The following is a 13,216-nucleotide window of genomic DNA, read 5'->3' as shown; positions in this document are numbered from 1 at the left end:
TATCCTTGTTATCTGGATGTTCCAGGGAGATGGTGTTCGGGGTGGACCTGTTGCACCAATAGGCAATTTACAAAAGATCAAGGCAATCAGGGAGGCAGGAGTTGTGAGCCATGACTACCTCTTGAAGCACTTCATAATAATGCAGGTCAGAGCATTTAAGGAATGCTGCATAATTTTTCTTTGGCACTGGGCTGATGGTGGTCATCATAAAGCAAGTGGGGACTTCAAATTGTTGTAAGGAGAGGTTAAAGATGTCTGTGAATATTCCCACTAACTGGTCTGCACAGGGTCTAAGTGCATGGCCAGGGACTGTATCCAGGCCAGTTGCTTTCTCTGGGTTCACCCTCAAGAAAGCTGTGTAACAGCTGCGGCAGTGACCGTGGGTGCATTGGAGCCTGTTAGCATGGGTGATATTGTTCCACTGATCTTCTGTTATAATTGAGTCTGCAATTCCTTGAGCTTGTTGGGTTGGGATGTACTGTTGCCCAGAATTCTGTTTGATTTTGTAGCCCGGTATGTCATGTGAGCCTTACCATAAATGGCGCGTGTCCATGTGATTGGTCTGGATCTCCAGCTTAGTTTGGTGTTGCCTCTTGGCATCTGTGACATCATGAAGGTCAGACCTGGATTTCCTACATAGGTTAGAATTGCCCAACTTGATCGCCTCAGACCTGCACTTCAGTAGGGAATGGATCTCCTAGTTTGTCTGCGGTTTCCAGTTGAGGAATATTTGGATTAACTTCATCGGCAGACAGTCTTCGACACATTTAGTAATGAAATCTGTGACAGTGCTGGCATACTTATTTAGATTGGCTGCTGAATTCTTGAATATGGACCAGTCCACTGACTGTAAGCAGTTCAATAGAAGCCCCTTCCATTGCCTCAGACCAACACTGTACTACTTTCTGCACGGGGACCTCAGGCCTCGATTTCTGGTTGTAAACTGGGAGGACGAACACAGTGTTGTCATCTGACTTTCCTAACTATGGACAAGGGATGGGGCATAATGGTTGTATAACAATGGTCAAGAGTGGTGGAATCAGACGAAGCATTGATTGTGTATTGGTCGCATGTTCTTGAGGATTTTTTTTAGATTACTTACAGTGTGGAAACAGGCCCTTCGGCCCAACAAGTCCACACCGACCCACCGAAGCGCAACCCACCCATACCCCTTACCTAAAACTACAGGCAATTTAGCATGGTCAATTCACCTGACCCGCACATCTTTGGACTGTGGGAGGAAACCGGAGCACCCGGAGGAAACCCACACAGACACGGGGAGAACGTGCAAACTCCACACAGTCAGTCACCTGAGGCGGGAATTGAACCCAAGTCCCTGGCTAACCACTGTGCCACCGTGCCGCCACGGTTGGCCTGGTTGAAGTCACCAGCTATAATGAACAAGGCCTCAGAGTATTCTGTTTCAAGATTGTTTGTAGCGTTTTGTATTTTATCAAGTGTGCTCTTCACTTCCACATGTCAGGATAGTGGAGGTTAACTTGTGTGGCAGATAGTGTGGTGGGTGGCACAGTGGTTAGCACTGCTGCCTCACAGCGCCAGAGACCCAGGTTCAATTCCCGCTTCAGGCAACTGTCTGTGTGGAGTTTGCACATTCTCACCGTGTCTGCGTGGGTTTCCTCCGGGTGCTCCGGTTTCCTCCCACATTCCAAAAATGTGCAGGTTAGGTGAATTGGCCATGCTAAATTGCTCGTAGTGTTAGGTGAAGGGGTAATTGTAGGGGAATGAGTCTGGGTGGGCTGCTCTTTGGAGGGTCGGTGTGGGCTTGTTGGGCTGAAGGGCCTGTTTCCACACTGTAAGTAATCTAATCATAGTAGTGACGACATTTCACTATAAGATATTCTAGGTGCGGGATGCACTAACCTGCCATGGTCATGACATCTGAACACCAGGAGGCAGACCTCACTGCTCCTGAGGATACCAAGTGGGCCATTTGGTGAACTGAGAAACCCTCTGATTATGAGGCATAGTCAGGTGTAGCAGGCGTGAGCCATGTCTCTGGAAAACCGAGCACACAGCTCTCTCTTTCTATTCCCTTAGGAAGGTGAGTCTACCTTTTAAAATTAATTCACTTGATTACTAATGGCTGGATGTTTTCCAGTTGTATGCTGGGGAGGGGGTCTTGAAACCCTAAAGTTTGCCCCAATGGCAGTAATTTGGTCATTGGTGTGGCATGTTTAGATGATGATTATTAATCATTAATGTTCATTCATTGTCACTGTGACACTCCCAATTAACTCCCTCCATTCCTGATGAAGGGCTTTTGCCTAAAACATCGATTTTCCTGCTCCTCAGATGCTGCCTGACCTGCTGTGTTTTGCCAGCACCACTCTAACCTACACTCCCAATTAACTTCAACCCATTATTATGTGGTAGAAGAATGAATTTTCACAGAAAAGGCAAGGAGTACCAAAGGAGCTCAGTGCCCTTTGTGGCAGTCTTGCAGTGATGTTTCCAAATTGTGATGCATTTAATTTCCATTGACAAGTGGTTCAGTGAAAAATAATTGTTGGAAACCATGATTCAGCAGCAAACAGTAAGATAGTATGAAGTTTATTATTGTTCTATTCCTTATCACATTCCCTTCAGTCGTTTGTCCTGAAAGCTGTTTCATAGGATGAATCATAGAATCCCTACTGTGTGGAAACAGTCCATTTGGCCCAATAAGTCCACCCTGACCCTCTGAACAGTAACCCACCCAGACCCATTTCCCTATGTTATTACTCTACATTTACCCCTGACTACACATCCCTGAACACAAGGGGCAATTTAGCATGGTCAGTTCACCCAACCTGCACATCTTTGGACTGTGGGAGGAAACCAGAGCACCCAGAGGAAATCAATGCACACACAGGGAGAATGTGCAAACTCCACACAAACTGTCGCCCAAGGCTGGAATTGAACCCGAGTCACTACTACAGTGAGGCAGTAGTGCTAACCACTGAGCCACCGTGCCACTTTCCCTATGTGTCTTATGTCCCACTTTCTTTCTTCTTCTGTCAGGCTCTCGCTCAGTCTGGACTGAAACTGCTTAAACAATATTGTGGACTAAATGCGAAGAGCCTCTCGTATGAACTGAAAAGAATGTTCTTCCTCTCACTTCTCTGGTTTGCATCTCAACTCCACCTCCTGTCGGCCCACTCTTTTCTCACCGCCAACCCACCCTCAACAAGTGCTACATTTGAGCACAGTGCCAGAGCTGGTTGACCTGATTAAACCAACATTGATTCATAGGGATATGGATATGTTACATAAGTGGGCAGTAAGGTGGCAGATGGTATATGAAGTTGGGAATATTGATGTTATTCACTTCGGTTGTCAGAATGGAAAAGCAGAATACTTTTTTAAAAGGCATGAAACTTGTAAATATTGATGTCCAGAAGGATTTGGGTGTCCTCATACAAGAACACAAAATTAACTCTTAAAAACAGCAGGCAATCAAGAAAATTAATGGCTTTTGGCTTTATAGCAAGAGGATTTTGATGCAGGAATAAAGAAATTTTATTACAATTATGCAGCATTTTGCCGAGCCCATATTTGGAAGGCTGTCTGCAGTTTGGTTTCTGAATTTGAGGAAGATACTTCTATTGGAGAGAGTACAGAGGAAGTTCATGGAATTGGTCCCTGTAATGAGGGGGCTGGCCTACGATGAGTGATTGAATGAATGGCCAATGTTTCCTGTAATGGGATGCAATCTCATTGAGACAGATAAAATTCTGAAGAGGGATAACAAGGTAGTCAGTAAGGCTTTTTCCACTGGCTGGGGAATCTAGAATATTCTGAGGTGCATTTAAAGCATAAGGGGCGTGAAAATTTATGATGGAGTGAAGAAATTCATCCTCGTGGTTAGGATTTGGGAAGAATTCTCCACTCCAGAGGGTTGAGCGTATGCCATTGTTGACTGTGTTTAAGGCTGAGATAGATTGACAGTTTTGGTGCTTCGGGAACTGAGAGGCACAGGGAATGGGCAAAGATCAATTGGGCAGGCAAATCTTAACCAGCCAAGTGGACTACGCCTGCTTTTATTTCTTCTGATGACTCAGCAGGCTAATGAAACACACAATTTCTGTACACAATATACGACTTGATGCGTTTGGACCCGAATAATTATTTTGAGGGTTTTGAGTTCCCTGCACACAGACCCCCACCATCCACCTTGAAAAACGGAGTCTGGAACCTGCCTACAAGAATACAAACCACTCTGCAGCCATTTTGAACCTGACAGGGTGTTGATTGACTTAGGATGGGACTTCTGCCCCTTTTGTGAAGGAGGCCCTACTATAGAGGGCTGCTGGTCAGTCAGACTAGCCAGAAGCTTGACAGGGCCTGCAGCACCAGGTGGGAGTGGTGGACACTGTAATATCAGCCTGTACCTGAAGATTGGAGGCCTTTGTTTTAAAGGGAGGTCTGGTAATGAAAGCACCATTCAGGTTTGAATGCTCAGGGACAAGACATACGAAGAAGGATTATGACCTTGAGCAGGAGAGGGAGGCAGGTTAGCCTCTGATGGACAGAGGATTCCCTAAAGTACATCTGCCACACTTCCCTAGACACCAGCTCAACTACTGGGTCTGTGCAATTGCCAGCTGTGGAGAAGATAGCAGTGGTTACTTAAGAAGAAAAAATAGGCCTAAGGGTGAGCTGACTGCTTTACTTCTCTCCCCAACCCTGTTCTGATATGTGTTGGGAGACAAGGCAAGTGACGAGGAGTTACACTGTCTTTTATGATATACCCGTACTGTTTCCTCCCCCAACCCCCAAATCCAACAGCAGAAGACTGCAAAATGCAGCTTCATTACTTCTTTTTAAAGTTGTACAACAGGAATCCAGGAGATTCTAGGGGACATGAACCATAAGGGATCAGTTTCCTTCTCTCTGGACAAAGATTTGAATACCTCATTTTCAACTACACAGTAGTTTGGTGATCCGTTAATTTTGTATTTGATCATTCCCTTCTGGCTTTGAGGAACCAGGTAGTCGATATCCGGTATTTCCGTAATCGTTTTATCCTGAGACAATTTGAACTTGGCATTCGGAAGCTTCTCTGAAAGAAGATGGTCAGATTTGAAGAATTTAAAGACACAGCATATTAACATTTGTATGCATTCATGAATGCTAATTTCTCAGCCTTTGATTCATTCAAATTTCTGCAATTTTAGACATTTGTTGTAATAAGTTTAAGGTTAATTAAAAGGATACTTAGCAATTGCAATTCAGTAAAAATCATATCCTAGATTTATTTAGGTTGGGATTTTGAATATCCACAGAAACAGACTGGGAAAGTTTTAACCAAACCCTCCCATTGGGAATCAGGCAAAATGGACAGCAGCACTGGGTTTTACACCATGTCCAAATTATGGAATTAAAGCTGACATCATCAGGATGTTAAAATAGCATTCCATTTGATCCTGTAAAATCCTGTTTGACAGGTGCTTTTAAGTTACCCTTCATTAGAATTTAGTTACAATTTAAAAGTGTTTACAGAGCCACAGTATTTATAAAACTCTAATTAGTGCTGGTGACATGCAGTGGATCAGATGGGATATCTATGATGCATATGTTTTTCAAAGCACTTTTAACTCTTGGCTGCTTTTCTCTGCTGTGATGTTAGTTTGCAATAGGATAATACATTACAGGGATTGATTTGTTCAAGTAGTTACCAAGTTCCTGCTGAAATCATTGATTGTATTTCACACACAACTATCTGTAGGAGTTTGGAATGAATCAGGATGTTATAAGGTCTAACAGCAATCTCGGAGACTGAAACCGAATCAGGGACAGGTGATGGTTTGATATTAAGAGAGAGAGATTTGGGGGGTAGAGTGCTTAACTGGTGGTGAGCAAGTAACAGATTGGTTCGTTAAAGTTTGTGAATGTCTAAGTTGAAATAAAATGGAGTATCTGCCTGGACTCCGTCAAACAAGCTTTTAACCTCCGGAGTTTAATACAGATTCGAGGAGGAAAATCAGCAGGTTGGAAAAATGATGCTTACTCAATCTCAAGACTTCCCGATTGAACAGCTAGTTTTAAAATTACTGTCAATGAGAATTTATTGGCCAATCTGAGTTTCTAGAGCAGTAGCATGTATGTCATTAAATGTTTCTCTCATTATCTTCTCTGATTGGGGCTGTCTTGACTTCAGTCCAGGTATGAACCCTGAATCCTGGCAATGCACTTCCTGACATTCAGATAACTATCCTGATAGTACTTCTATTCCCTGAGAACTTATTCCATTTGAATTCTCTGGCTTGTTCTGAGTTGTTTTTCAATGCCAGGTGGATTCTAAATAGAGACATTGCAGACTGTGCTAGTATCTGCAGTTTGAAATAACTGAGTTATTCAGAACATAATTTCAGCTTTATATGTGACCTGTGAGATGCTATGTTGTGAAATTCTGCTCTGTGCAGAGATGAAAGACTTAGTAACTACTAATCAAAATGATCTTGAAATGGCCTAATCATATGATAAATTCAAAGCATTTGGCACCAAATAGTATAAAGAAGTGCTTGCTTAAAAACATTTTCAACACTGACACTAAAGCATCCTGATAGTCCTGAGATCGGTTTAGCAGGATGAAGGAGTTCATAACAGACAAGTCCTTAATCTCAAGAGGAAGGAAGCATGTTGACAGGCCTTGTGCGACTGAAGTCACTCTCTGGTCAGCTGTTAAAGGAATAATATTCCCAATAGTAGCCAATGTGCTGATAGTCTGGATATCTTTGCCCAGCTCACATACTCTTCAAAGTTTTGTCATCTGCAAGTTGTGAAGTTGCACCTACACACCCAGGTTTAGGTCAGTCATATGTATTGGGAAAAATAGGGATCCTAACACCCTAGGGTATCCTCAGCTGTGTACCTTCCTCCAGTCTGCAATATTTATCCCTACTCTGTTTCCTGTCACTCAGCCAATTCTAGTTCCATGGTACTTTTTAGTCAATAGTCTCTAAGTTGCTAATGGGTTTCTAAAATGGCACTTTATCAAGGACCTTTCGGTACAGTGCACCATGTCTAAACATTACCCTCCTCAACAGCCCCCTCCCAATTACCTCATTTAAAAAAAACTCCAAGTTAGTTAAAGTCAATTTGTAATTAACAAATCCAGGCTGGCTTGCTTTAATTAACACATTTGCTCAAATGACTATTAATTTAATATTAAATTGTTGTTTCCTAATCTCATCTGTCTACACATGGTCTGTATCCCTCTTCCCCACCTTTTCACGCCTCTGTCTAAATAACTTCTTAAACTTTGCTAATGTATCTGTTTCTATCACCTCTCCTGGCAGTGCATTCCAGGCACCTGCCATCCTCTTTTATTAAATATTTTCATCACACATCTCTTTTAAACTTTCCCCTCTCACCTTTGAAACAATGCCCCATAGTATTTGACACTTCCACACAGGGAGAGAAATGCCTCTCAGAATTTTATACACTTCTGTCAGGATGCCCTTCAGCCTCTGAAGCTCTAGGATGAGACATTCCAAGTTTATCCAACTTCTTTGTAGCTAATACCCTCCAATCCAGGCAACTCTTTTGCACCCTCTTCAAAGCCTCCATATCCTTCCTATAGTGTGGCAACCAGAACAGCACACAGTACTGCAAATGTGGCCTAACTAAAAGCTTTGTACAGCTGCAACTGATTTGCCAGCTTTTGTATGCTTTCCCTCAACCAACAAAGGCAAGAATGCTGTATGCCCTCTTTACCACCCTCTCCACTTGTGTTGCTGCTTTCAGGGAGCTATGGACTTACACCCGAAAAACACTGTGTACATCAATGCTCTCAGGGGTCTTGCCATTTACTGTTTTCTTTCCTCTTGATTTAACCTCCAAAAATGCATCACCCAAGATATTATAGCCAGTGCCTCTGCAATTTCCACCTTACTTTCCTCAGTGTCCTTTTGCAGCCGGTGCAATTTCAAAAGATGCGTCACTTTGGAAATGAGTCACATGAAGTCAGAATATGGCTAACCTTCCAAACACCATTACTGAGGTACTGGCCATAATGTTCCATTTTTAATGGTTACAATCATGCGTTGCCATTTAACTTGGCTGGACAGAAAGGGAATAATTCAAGCTGTGTGGGATAAGCGGAATGGGGTGAGGAAAGGGTCTTCACAGGAGGATATAAAGTCAGGTGAAATGGCAGGACTTTTGCCAAGGGTAGGGGAGGCTCCAGGCAGCCTGCTTAGTTGTGGGCCTCAAATGGCCAATTAATAGCATCTTAAGAGGTGATAAACAGGCCATTTGTCAAGGCAGTTTGGGGAGATGGATATTTGTTATAGTGGCAACGTGCATGCAATGGAGGCCCCCATTAGGTGGTCTTCCATCCCATCCATGTACTCCCCCCTACCCTGCAAAATCCTTGTGTCCCCTCACAGGGACTCGCCAGGGAAATCCTGGACTTAAAGTCCAGAAATAAATGGCTCCTATGGGAGGTTACTTGTAGTTCCAGTACTGGCCATCAGTCCCAGTGGTGCTATTGGGATTGAAAACTCACCAGATATTTGGCTGGCAATTCTAAGTAAACAGGAGTGAGTCCATTATCCTAATGTACAACTCCCCTTTCCCATGCAGTGTCTCTGTTATCCAGTCTTTACCACTTACTATGTTGGAGTTTCTCAAATTTAACTGTGAGGGAAACCTTCAACCACATCACATGGGAAAGGGTTAACATGACTCATGGATCTTAAATGTTTGTGGGAACAGCACATGATAAGTTATTATAGTGCTCAAAAAGATGCTCAGTTGTAGGAAAGATCTAGCTCAGTATTCTTGTTAGATTCTTCATCTGGAGCTTGTGAAAGAAAAAGATGTGATTTTGTGGTTATTGCAACTTATGTCTATGGCAGTTCTGTCTTTGCAGTACATTCTTAGTACTGCAATGGATTAGGATTTTAGTGTTTAAGTCCTGGAGTTGGACTTGAACTGGAAATCTTGGACTCCAAAGATAAGTGTGTTTCTAACTGAACCACAGCTACCACTTTTCAACAGGAAGCCCTTAAACAATTCTTGAAATAGGAAGAAACTCAATAGGAAGAAACTGATTTTCACTTTGAGTGGCACTGGCTCACGTTATTTTTCAAAACTATACCTCTATGGAATAAATGGAAGCTCAGTCTGTGATGTATCTTTTGTAAGTAGCTGATAGGATAAAGGAAGGAATAGCTTGGTTTTAGAGCTTGGCAATTGAATTAGGAAACCATTTTGGAATTTTGAAATATATCAGAAAGTTTCTTTATAAAACATTTACATGTCTGGAGTCTGCCTTTTTAAAAATGTGTCCAGAAAGTATTCATTTCAGTTTACAATCAAACTGCAGTGACAGTTTTGGGCATTTTTGTCCTTGTTGTTGACCCACATTGTATCCAATGGATGGTTTGGGTTATAAATACTTCCTGGCTCAAAAATCAACATTATTCTTCCTCTTCCTGGTAACCCTTCCCATTGGGTCTATGCACACTCTGGCCAGGGATGTTCCAGGGATGTTCCTTCGTTACACCCACACAAATGATGCTTTAATTGGCCTTCGTAGGTGACCCAATTGGTTTGTAGGTTACATTCTCAAGTGCAAATTGCTACCAGATGTCTCCCATGTTGCTCTGAGCTAAGTAGTTGTGTGTTAACTGTCCATAGGGACATAGTAAGGAGTTTTTAAAAATATTTAATTTATTCCTGGGATGTGAACATTGCTGGCTGGGCTAACATTTTATTGTCTGTCCTTAACTATGCTGAAGAAACTGGTGGTGAGCTGCCTTCTTGAACAGCTGCAGTATTTGTGATACGCAGGCCCTCTGTTGTTAGGGAGGGAGTTCCAGGCTTTTGAAGCAACGACATTGCAGAAATGGCAATATATTTCCAAGACTAGATGGTGTGCATCTTGAAGGGAAGATGGTGGTGTTCTCATGTATTGCTATTCTTGTTTTTCTAGACTGTAGCCATGGATTTGGAAAGTGCTAACTAAGGTGCCTTGATGAATTTTTGTCGTGCATCTTGTCAGTGGTACACTCTGTTGCAGTACTGAGTGTCAGTCGGAGAGGGAATGGATGTTTGTCCTGGATGGTGTAGAGCTGCTTGCCTGTAGTTAGAGCTGCACTTACCTCCGTATGTCTTGGGGTGGGTGGGGGGGGGTAGAATGTTGAGATGGAGGTTTCTGGGGTTAGAGAGCAGCAAGGTGAGGTAAAGATTCTCCATCAACTAGAAAGGTGTCCACAGGCTTTCTCACCTGGGCTTGATCAGGGCTGAGCCAGGAAGTGATAGAGTCCCCTTCTGTCTGATTTTAAATGCCCTGTGCTAGCAAACCTAGGGTGGGCAGGGTATTAAATTCTGCCTGAATTTCCTATCTTGTCACTCTGTAGAAGTGGCAGACAGTTGACACTTGTGCCCAGCTAGGTTCTTGTGCTTTTTTCTTGATGATATTAAAATTAAAGGGGCAGCACAGGGGGTCATTGGCAGCACTGCTGCCTTTTATTTCAAAATTCCAAAATGGTTTCCTAATTCAATCACCAAGCTCTAAAACCAAGCTATTCCTTTCTTTATCCTATCAGCTACTCACAAAAGGGACCTGAGTGACTGTCTGTGTGGAGTTTGTATGTTCTCCCTGTGTCTATGTGGGTTTTCCTCTGGGTACTCTGGTTATCTGGTTCTTCTTTCCTGAAGAAGGGCTTATGCCCAAAACATTGAATCTCCTGTTCCTTGGATACTGCCTGACCTGCTGTGCTTTTCCAAAACACATTTTCAGCTCTGATCTGCAGACCTCACTTTCTACTCTGGTTATCTCCCACAGTCCAAAGATGTGCTGGATTAGTTGTGCTAAATTGCCCGTAGAGCCCAGATATGTCCAGGCCAGGTAGATTCGCCATGGTACATGTGGAGTTACAGGGATAGGGTGTGGGTTGGATCTGGATGGGAAGGGCAGGGCTGACTCGATGTGCCAAATGGCCTCTTTCCACACTGGAGGATTTCTATTAGTAGTTAACAACACAGCAGCTGTAGTTATTCATATTGGTTTAACTACTCGTTTTAAATGAAACTAGAAAGTAACTTTATTATCACATTTTAAAATTGTTCTTCCTTTCTCTAAAGCCTCCAATGGGTGAAGTTTGGCATCTAAAACCTCAGCAGCTTCACTGTGAAAACACAGACCTTCAAAATCTACTGAAAGTTTAAAGGTTTATGAATGATTAACACATCCAGGATTCTAATCTCTACTGTTTTCCAAGTCGCATTGATCCATTTATTTTAAATGGCTAAAACAGTCAATAGAGAAATTATTACGTACATGACTATTCCTTCATCTTAAAGATTGTTGTGTCTGCAAAACTGAGCAGGCAGAGGGGTGACTTTAAAGGTAAGAATAGTGAAGAAGTTTGGACCTGTAGGTTCATAAGATGCTATGAAATCCAATAAGAAACATAGGAATAAAAAGAACTGCAGACACTGGAAATCTGAAACAAAAACAACAGTTCTGATAGAGGGTCACTGGACTTGAAATATTAACTCTGTTTTCTCTTTTGTGTTTCATAAATGCAAGGTTAACTGATACCTGTCCCTCTGGGATCTGTAACATCTATTTCAATGTTAGTGAGGCAAATAATGTGCATACATTTAAGTGTTATCATCTGGTAGGGTCTTGCAGGAATGTCTGAGACCAACTGGATTATATGATATGTTAGCTATGGGATAATTTGATGAAAATGAGGTGTATATTCTACTAAGTATGAATGAGTAATCAGTGAAGTTGAAGTTTGAGCTGAGCAGAAATAAGAGTTTAGATTAGAGTGGTGCTGGAAAAGCACAACAGGTCAGGCAGCATCCGAGGAACAGGAGAATCGACGTTTCAGGCAAAAGCCCTTCATCAGGAATGGACATACCATTGCTGAGTAGAAATAAAACTGACAATAAAGTAGATGTCTGGGCACTGTCTAACCAGCATTTAGCCTCTGATATTAACCTGAGGGGAAGGTGATGAAGATTATAGGGGCTGAGGCAGGAGGAGGCTGAAGTGGCTGAACCCAGTGAATCAGTTGCACTAGTGATTGCGCTGAGCTATCCACTTACTGCAGTTCTATATTTTGAGTCTTGTGGGAATTTTGATCTGAAATGTAAACTGATAGCACAGAACTATGTCAAGGAAGTCAAGCAAGATAAGGGCATGAAAACATTGCTGTATTTGTATTTGGAGAGGGAGGGGGTTATATAGGTGGAGATCATTTTAACAAAATTTAAAAGGACAGGGTTCAACTTCAAGGCTGATGACATGTTGCAGGTGTGTTGACAGAATAATGCATTTGTGCTGTGCTTTCCAAGAATTCCAACAATTTGGAGTATCATTAAAAAACAACTTATTAGACAAATAACATTTGAAAAGATCCTCATAAACAGCAAAAGAAAAAATTCAACCTTTTTTTCCCAGCAACATCTATTACAGACACTCAATCCCAATGAAGAACTGCATCTACTTTCTCTTTTTAATTTCATACTCTACTAACAAGATCTCAAGTGTTCCTTTCTGTTGACTTTCTGCACATTCACCAGATGATGTGATTCTTCCATCTCACCCAAGTCTCAGAGACACAGACTAATTCACTAAGTTTTCTCGCTGAAAGAAGACAGGGTTTTTTCCAGTTACTGACTATCCTGGGACTACTAAACAGCACTTGCTAATATGGATCTTTTCTAAACTGAACACTGTTTTGCTCTTTCTACTTTTCTGGATCACTAAAGCTCAATTTAGTAAACCTTACCTAATATGTCACATATTGGGACGTATAAGTCACATGATTTCTTAGAAATGCTGCTTTTAAAATAAAATGTCCTGACCACTTAAAAAAAAAACTGAGAAACAAAACATCGTTTACCTTAACTTTATCTATTTGCACCACAATACCCACATTTAATACAGTTTAATATCCATTGGGTTACAGTAATTAATCATTTCAAGACTCTTTACGTGCTTGCTTTGATGGTCTTTCCTGTGAATTACTGATCCATGCTCCTATCGTATCTCATTGTGCTTTCTCCTGCTTAAAGCTGAGCCTACTGCTGGACAGGTGCCAGTTCATTACTGAAATTTTAAAAAAGAGTTTGTTGGTGAGCAAAAAGAATTTTGTTTTTAATGTGCTGTTTTAGTTCTCTGGTTAATGAGAAAGTACACCACCATATGAACAAGGAAGATTCCTTATCCTCTTGTCGTCTTTAGATC

The 13,216-nt window shown here is 42.0% G+C and overlaps 1 protein-coding gene across 3 annotated transcripts in view; it reads left to right on the top strand.

Moving 5' to 3' along the window:
- The window catches only part of dapk2b (death-associated protein kinase 2b), a 156,552-nt gene that overhangs the window by 64,494 nt on the left and 78,842 nt on the right, over positions 1-13,216 (top strand). The gene's annotated exons all lie outside the window — the stretch shown is intronic.

Source organism: Hemiscyllium ocellatum, chromosome 42 (genome assembly GCF_020745735.1).
Source record: "Hemiscyllium ocellatum isolate sHemOce1 chromosome 42, sHemOce1.pat.X.cur, whole genome shotgun sequence".
NCBI classification, from domain to species: domain Eukaryota; kingdom Metazoa; phylum Chordata; class Chondrichthyes; order Orectolobiformes; family Hemiscylliidae; genus Hemiscyllium; species Hemiscyllium ocellatum.
This window is presented reverse-complemented; position numbering and strand designations above follow the sequence as displayed.